The sequence below is a fragment of the Theobroma cacao genome, chromosome 10 (genome assembly GCF_053813885.1).
Source record: "Theobroma cacao isolate CCN51 chromosome 10, ASM5381388v1, whole genome shotgun sequence".
In the NCBI taxonomy this organism is placed as follows: Eukaryota; Viridiplantae; Streptophyta; class Magnoliopsida; order Malvales; family Malvaceae; genus Theobroma; species Theobroma cacao.
Genome location: NC_142648.1, coordinates 20,978,236 through 20,987,025, shown reverse-complemented (window position 1 = coordinate 20,987,025; position 8,790 = coordinate 20,978,236). Strand labels below are relative to the sequence as shown.

The 8,790-nt window shown below is 33.1% G+C and overlaps 1 pseudogene; it reads right to left on the bottom strand.

The window, feature by feature from the left end:
- Positions 1–7,582: 7,582 nt before the first annotated feature.
- Positions 7,583–8,560, bottom strand: LOC18586847 (cytosolic sulfotransferase 5 pseudogene; annotated as a pseudogene).
- Positions 8,561–8,790: the final 230 nt, after the last annotated feature.

The window sequence follows — 8,790 nt, the reverse complement described above, 5'->3', positions numbered from 1 at the left end:
AATTAGGGGTAACCAAAGATTCAAGTACAAACAAAACACATGAACAACTGCCAGAAAGAAGAACAAGGCATTAGAAATCAACACAGGATACAAGCTAACAACAATAAACCAAAGAGAATTCAAAAATACAATCAAAGTGAATGAAATCAGCTCAAAGAAAAACAAACAATCGAGATAAACAACAATGAGGAAGATCATTAAAATAAAATCGAAAAAGAATCATAACAAATGAAGAATCACCAAATTGCAAACACAAAAGATCTGACCAAGACCCATAGAAAGAGAACAAAATTAGATACCGAGATTTGCCAACACCTTCTTTAGCAAGAGATTAAGCAAAGGAATTACTAGCTCTAGAAATATGAAAAATTCTTCATTTTTCAATGTTAGATTTCAAATCTCCCATTTGAAGGATAATGTCTCTTACCATCCAAGGAGCAAATTCAGGACTTAAGGTCCATTCCACCATATTTGAAGAGTAACTTTCGATGATGAGTTCATGAGTTTTGGTCCACATGAAGCAACAGAAAGGAGCATGGTTTCTTTAATAGCAAGTAGTTTAGCCAAACCCTTATCACCTTAATCGGTTGATTTAGAAAATTGAAGAAGGATCTTATCACAATCATCTCTTAAAGTCCATTCCACAACAATTGAAGAGTAACTTTCGATGATGAGTTCATGAGTTTTGGCCCACATAGAAGCAACAGAGATGAGCATGGTTTTTTTAATAGCAAGTAGTTTAGCCAAACCCTCGTCACCTTAATTGGTTGATTTAGAAAATTGAAGAAGGATCTTACCACAATCATCTCTTAAGACACCTCTGATTTCAGTTTCTCCTGAATTTCCTCTAATAGCCCTATTTACGTTAAATTTTAACTACCAAGGAAGTGGACATTTCCATTCAACTTGTTTTTATAAACCATTCCTAGGGTTTTGATGTAATTCCTTTGCAACTTGGTATCAAGAAATGTAAATTAAAAGCCAATTCTTTTTTAGAATTTTAAAGGACCAATAGAAAATACTATTTGAAAAATAAATAGGAAGGTCTAAGAGTGCTTTATATCAAGAAATACTTCAAGGGAAATTTAGGCAAATTCTTATGAAAATAACCTTATTCCTTCAAAATTTGATGTAAGTTCCATATTTCATCATTATTTGAATCTTCTTTGGACGACTAATGTTGAAAAAGGTACAAATTTAGATGTCTACATCATTAAGGCTACAAGTTTTGTCATTGCAAAAATTATCTTGATTTAGAGATTTTGGTACAAAATAAGGAAGGAATCAAAGTTTCCTATTCCCCCTAATTGAACATTTACTATTTTACTCTATACCAAGTTGATGAAGGTAAGAGTTCAAAGAGCACACCTTCTTTTACTTATTAATGGAAGCAATCATTCAATTATTAAAAATTTGTATGTTTTTTTTTGTCATGCATGCATGCATCTAAAGAAAAACGAGTTTGGCTGGTAATCTTAGGTAATCTATCAACCACGAAAAATGGTGAAAGCAGGTCAAAATATATGTTTAGGCATTACAATTAGCAAGTGTTCAAAAATTGAGAGTTTAAGTTGCAGTAAAATTCTTCATGACAAAGTCTTAGTAGCAATAATTAAGTTCTATTGGAAATGCATAATGACATAAATACTTTTAATTTATATTCTAAATCATCATATGACTTCAAAGATTTATTTATGTGATATATGTTAAGGGTTCTAATATCATACAAACTTTACATATATAAGAGTCTTACTTAAACTAATCAAGACTCTACATGGTAAGTGAAAATGATATTAAATAACTCTTAAAGCTACATGAAATGCGATATGTGATTATGTGATTTTCAAGAGTTCTAATGACCATTAAATTCTGTCATCTGTAACATTAGAAAAGTACTCCAAGGTTCTATGTGGTGTATTTTAGTACTATTAAGCTTCTATAAATTAATACACTTAGAACTATGAAAATTTTTTAATTAACCGATAGATTAATAATTTATTAATTTATACATCAACTAAGACGATAGTTCTGTATCAAAACTTATCTGGGGCAAAGATGCACTCATAGCAATAATCACATTGCATAATTTTCTCTTGCAATACAAGAACATTAGAGTAGCGCTTTTTAATGCACTAAGAAAAGTTAGAGATATGAGGTCTGAGGAGACATCAATGTCAAGAGGAAACAAGTAACATTTGAGTCATATTTTATAAAAGTCTCATAATTGAGTCATATATATATATATATATATATATAATTTTGATGTATAAAGAAATTATTAATTTATTTATCAAGTAGGGCCTATGTGTTCTTTTTTTAAAAATGTATTATTTTATAAATTTAGTAAATTATTAATTTACTTCATTAGTCTCAAGTCGAGACCGGTCAAAAATATTATTTAATCAAAATTATTAATTTATAAAAATTATACTATATAATGATGATTCCAATATCATCATAACAACCTCCTATCATGTTATATAAATGCATTTATATGACATTATTCTATGGACCGACTAAGTTCTATGCTATCATACCTCTAATTTTAGAATGATTTATAATTTATCAAGGGAGCTTGCTTAGATTTGAGTTTTGTTAATACTAGCAGAGTGCTAAGGTAGTCCTTCTATTACTATGTGTGTCTAAACCCCTTGAGCACGTTAGATGGGCAAAAATCTAGCTTAGTTTAAATCTAGTATAAATTATGTTTAGGACTCCACGACCAAAGGGAATGTACCGGCCTTTGTCTAGGCCTTTGAATCTTAAGTCAAGTTTAGGATCTTGATCGAATTTAAAATTGATTTCGCTTTCAGCCTTGAAATGAATATGAATCTAGACCAAGACTCTAGTTGAAAGGGCTCTATTATTTTTAAAGTCAAAACCTTAAAACATATTTCAATATTATTTAATTCGAAAGACAATAACCTAAAACGAAAATAAGGAGACAAAAAAGTAACTGCGTGAGAAGTAGACAACATGAATTTCAAAAGTGAATCTTTTATATCATAAATCAGATTCATTTGGACTTGTAATACTTCACCATGTTGAGCATTTTCCTCTCTCAAATGGCTGTCGGCGTGCCAGTTCCTTTCTCAAAGGACTGGGACGTAATAATGCTGTCGCCCGCAGAAAGATTTTGACATAACATGGGATGGATTTGCTTTCTATCATTTTCCCATGGATGACCAATCAAGAAGAAGATCACTACTTATATTATCTTAACGTATTTATATTTATATGTGTCACGGGACAATGCAGTACAATTGTTGAACAGCAAATGGTTCATAATGAACCATTGACGTTGAAAGATCATCCTAGCAAAATGAATTATGATGAGTTTCTGATACTACACTTCATTTTGCATAAAGGACTTGTCGCTTGAAAAAGATGTTTCAGGAGGTTCTGCAGCTGCTGCACGAGATTATTTCAAAGGTATATAGGGTTTCCTACACGTAGTGCAACCGATTTACGTTATCTTTTTCTTTTATAAGGGTAAAGATTCAAAGTTTGAATTTCCAAGGTTTGGTACCATAAGAATATTATATATATATATATATATATATGTTAAGGTTTTGAGATAATATCCATATTGCTTATCCTATTTGAATATTATTATCTAAAAGAAATGCTTTAATCTTTAATCTTGGTAAATTGAAATTATAAAAATTACTATATATTAAAATCATCCGATAAAAAATTATCATGATTATCTTTATAAGATTTTTTTAGGTGATTTTAAAAAGTTATAAATAAGCTTAGGTATTCCACAGAATGAGACCCCAACAATTCACTAAAAATAATTTGAATATTACTAGAGTAGAAAACTTTCCCTAAAAGTCCATCCAAATTAACAATGGTCTTTCAATTCATTATGCCATTAGTCATTATGGGTTTCTAATGATTGAAGAGAACAACTATGTGTATCTTAAATGGTCCAAAAAAGTTTCATCCTCTTGCCATTATACATTGATGACATATTAATGGTTGGAAATGGTAAGAGATGATTTTCGCCACTAAAAAGTGGTTTTGCTCAAGCTCTGAGATGAAAGACATGGAGGAAGCAAACTATATGCTCGAAGAAAGATCCTAAGGAATCATTCAAAGAGACTTATTGGTTTGTGTCAAGAGACATACATAAACAAGATTCTTAAATGGTTTCAGATGTAAAATTGTAAAACCATTGATTCTCCTATCACAACAGTCGAAATCTTGAGTCTTGATAAGGCTTCTAAGACTCCAGAAGAACAAAAAGAGATGGCTTGTGTTTCTTATTCTAGTATTGTTAGCAGCCTCCTGTATGCCTTGATACGCGCTAGATCTAATATTAGTTTTGCAATTTGTTTTTTTTTTTTCCTCAGCAAATTTTGCAATTTGTTTAGTTTGTAGATTCCAAACAAACCCTGGATTCATTCATTGGAAAATAGTCAAAAGAAGATTGCACTATATTAAAAGAACTACTAATTACATATTAATGCTATTGCAATTCAAACCTAAACCTAATTGACTATAATGATGCTGACGAAAGTGACCTAGATGAATGCAAATCAACTTTAGTGTATGCTTCTTGCTCAGTGGTGGTACTATCTCACGGAATAGCAAGAAACAGTCTTGCAATGCTTTATCCAATATGGTAGCAGAATTGCACTGGTTGGTAGCAGAATTTATAACTTGTTCAACGGTATCATTCATTGTGATAGTATGGTTCCAATTGGTTTTACTTGGGATCCCAAATATCATGGTAGAACCAAACACAATGATATTTGGAAAAGGTTCATTATTTAATTGCACAAAACAAAGTGATCTTAAAATATATTTTCACTAGTCATATGGTTGCAAATCCTTTGACTAAACTTATTTCAGGGGATGCCTATGTGACTCATGTTAGGTCTTTAATTAAGACTCCGTATATGGTGTTTTTTCTTTTTGCAAGTTGTATTGAGTCTTTGGGATATTAACTTTTTATGTATCTTTTTTTATTTCATTGTAGATGCATTTATGTCTGCATTTAGCTCCCAAGATATAAAGCATATGTATTCAACAAGCTTAAGATTGGCTCACTCACAAGATCAATGGCATTTGGTGCTTATGGAGGCTAGTAAAGAAGAGACATAAACTATTAACGTTTTTAAACAGTAAATAAAGTTTCAAATGTAGCCTTGGTTGGAGCGAAGATGTAGCCTTTAGAATAAGCCAGATGTGAAACCTAATTTGGCGCCTAGAATTGTGAACAAATGGAGAACTCAAGTTAGGCGCTTGGAAGAGCAACTAGACTAAGATTTGTATAGTTTAAGAGTTTGACGTATGCTCTTAGAAAAAAAACCTTCCACCTTATCATGTACTTGATACTGCATGTGCTCTGGGACCAATCTAGGAGGTGGATGAATGGATCCTTGCTTCTTGATTGTGTGAGTTGGAAAGAGGTTGATAAAACCTTCATTATGTTTTTTGTGACATTTTGACTATGTCATAAGCTAAGGATTAGATGTTTGCTATGTAACCTAAGAACATGGAAGATTCGATTATATGTGACATTATTGGGAAAGTATTCTCTTTTGAGCTAAGTGACATGAAGGTGAAGAGAAAACTTCTTTTTTTTTTCAGCTAAGAAAATGGTATATTAAAAGATTAAAGAGAGTACAATATGAGTGAGCAAAAACCGCTCAGTGCAACAACACAAATACTCTGAAACAAAAGGCAACAGCAAAAACTGGCTGGAAATATAAAAGAAAAAAAGCAATAAACATAAGAAAACATGGCTGGAATGGTTGAACGTTGCTGAAGTAGGAAACCTAATCATGCCTGTTAAGCGAAAAAAGAGAACATGTCGAGAGGCCACCTGAGGACAGACTTGGTTCCAGAGAGAACAAGCAAATCTGAATAGCAGAAGCTGCCAAAAGGCATCGGAACAACAGGGCCAAAAAGAAAAGGCAGACGGAGGAGGAGCCCCATAAGAAACAGACTTGGCAGCAACATAACAACATCATTTCACAAAACAGCAACCAGCAAACACCACACCAACAAATAGACTTGACAAATATGCATGGCATGAATGAAAAAAACATTGAGGAATATTGGATCAAGGACTGAGGTTACAACAGGGCAGTAAACATAGAGCTTCGGCCAGCCCCAAGTTTGGCAAGGGAATCAGCCAGAGAGTTGCCTTCTCTCAGAACATGAACAAACGACACATTACCGATTGTTTTAATAAGGGCATCAATCTCATTAAATATTAGCCATCTTTCTCATGGTCTTTGAGATTCAAGGGGCACCATGAGAAAGCAATTTTCGAAACGGATTCCATAATGAGACTTGAACCGACATACTGGGAGGACGAGAAAAGGTGAAAGAGAAAACTATTTAATATTGTATCAATGCACTATATTCATGGTCGACTCATTTTGTCAATTTTGGGAATTATGACATAATTATGAATGTGAGAAAAGTTGAAGTGTGCTTATTAAGAGAATTGAAATACTCAATCTGATGTGAGCAAATAAGTCAGAGCACACGAGACACAATATCTTTTAAAGGGTTGATGTCTCTATGCTAGCTCTAACAAGTTCCTAGTTCAGAGCTCCCAAATTCAAATGCTCTCAACAGTCGCACAATCCATTAACCAATATGAACTTGCCATTTAGACAGTTTAAAAGGGTGGCAAGACAGCTTCCCCATCCTGTGTGAGTGTGAGATGTTAGACTTTTGTTTGCAAGAACACCAGTCATGGTCATCCTATTTGGATAAAATTGTATCTAAGATAATGTATACTTGACCCATTTATCTTGGTAAATCGAAATCATCAAGATTACTACATGTTTAAACTCCTAGAAAAACGCCCCTCTTCGTTTATTGCCAACGGAAGGTTCTTTTAACTGTGAAAAATGTGGTTCCTCATCCATTTTGTATTAGTTTCATACCGCAAGTTTTTGGAGATCACTAGAAATGTAAAACATCTTGAATCAAATTCTAGAAACGCTTTTTATTAGTCTTGAAAAGGTAAATATATTTTTCCAACTATATATATATATATATATATATATATATATTGAAACTATATATGTACTATATATATACACACACAATGTAGATAATTTTTTTTTAATTAAAGTTTATGAAGTTTTTTATTAAAAATGATCAATCCAAAACTAATATGACATATTAGTATGCTTAGTTAAATAAATTAGTTATGCGTAGAAAATTTAAATAATTTGGACTTTTGATTTATTTTTTTAAATAAATAGCAATAAAATAATTTTATATTTTTGACCTTTCATAACTATGGATATAAAATAAATGAGAGATCAAATGACTTTTCAAAAGAAAGTTCAATTTAATTTTTTTGGATAAGCCAAAAAGTAGTTTTTCCATTAATACTGAAAAATAAAAACAGAAGACATATTATTATTATTATTAAACTTATTGACAAAACAAAAGAAAATTTAATTACTAATACTATTTATTGGTGTAATTGCTGCACCAAAGTAATTGTAACTTTAGCTATAAATAATACTAATAAAATCTTGTGAGCCAGAGTCATAAACTCATGATTTCAGAACTGGAGCAGCAAAATGCTGCAGAGCATGATTCAAATGTCAAGGTGAAGGCCAGATCCCTCTAGTTTCTGCAGGGTGATATGATCCAGGCGCTCACTCATCTCAGTGGTGAACATATTTTTCCAATCTCCAACTTTGCCAGTCCTGAAAAAGGCACTGTTTTGCATCCCAACCCAAGGATCCACTCCATTCTTGTTTACCTCTAAGTTCTTGAGCCTTTCCAAGCTGCACCTCCAGATAACTTCTTCAACTTTTTTCTCATTAGTAAAAGGTCTTCCAAGGAATAAAGCTAGCTTCTTAACATGTCCTTTGGGATCTCTTTTAAGGTCTTCATACTTCAAAAACAGAACCTTATCAGGGGCTTTTAGGCTTTCATTCCAATATTGTAAAACGTGGTCGAGAAACGGACCGAAGTGAGAGACCCCTTTGCAAAAGCACTCAAATGCCTTGTCAAACGGATATGGGCCTTGTTCAGGTGTCCTAAGCTTGTTGAAGAAGTGCCACATTGACACCAATGTGTCCTTTGGGTTCCTTGCAATGTAAACTATCTTGCACTTGGAATTCTTTATCGAATCAGGCAATGCGCTATAAGGCAAGTGAGTGTGAAAGAGTCTCGGAGACTTCATACCTGAGATGTCAAGAGGCTGCTTTGCTGTGAATACCTGAACTTCTAAGGTCTGCACGTAGACGGCGGGATGGTTCTTGACAAGAGGATCCTCACCATCATCACTCTTGACTAGAGTTCCTTCATCAATCTTCTGAGCATCTTCCTCTTGGGGTTGCGTTCGCATAATGCAAAAGCAAAGGGCCTTGAGCCATGTGGTACCTGTTTTCATGGGGGATGCCAAGATAACGTCATCATGGCGTGCTGTGTATTGTGAACGAAGAGCCATTGCTGCGTCAAGATGACCAGCTCTGTACCAAAACCCATCCCATTGATACAAAGGGTTGTCCCAAAAACTTTCCTTTGGAAGCTGATCTAGAGGCTTCCTCGACTCAGATGAATCCATAACACAATATAACCTTGTTTCTTTGCTGGGACTCCCGGAAGACAAGTTTTTTCAGCTTCACAAATACGAGGATAAATATAAAAGTTTTTTAGCAAGACATTACTAAATTGTACTCCCTCGGGTCCCAACTTCTATCGTTTTTCAGCGTCTGACCATTTCGTTTAATAATAATAATAATAATAATAATAATAATAATAATTTAGATGTATTTTCTTTTGAAAAAGTTGATT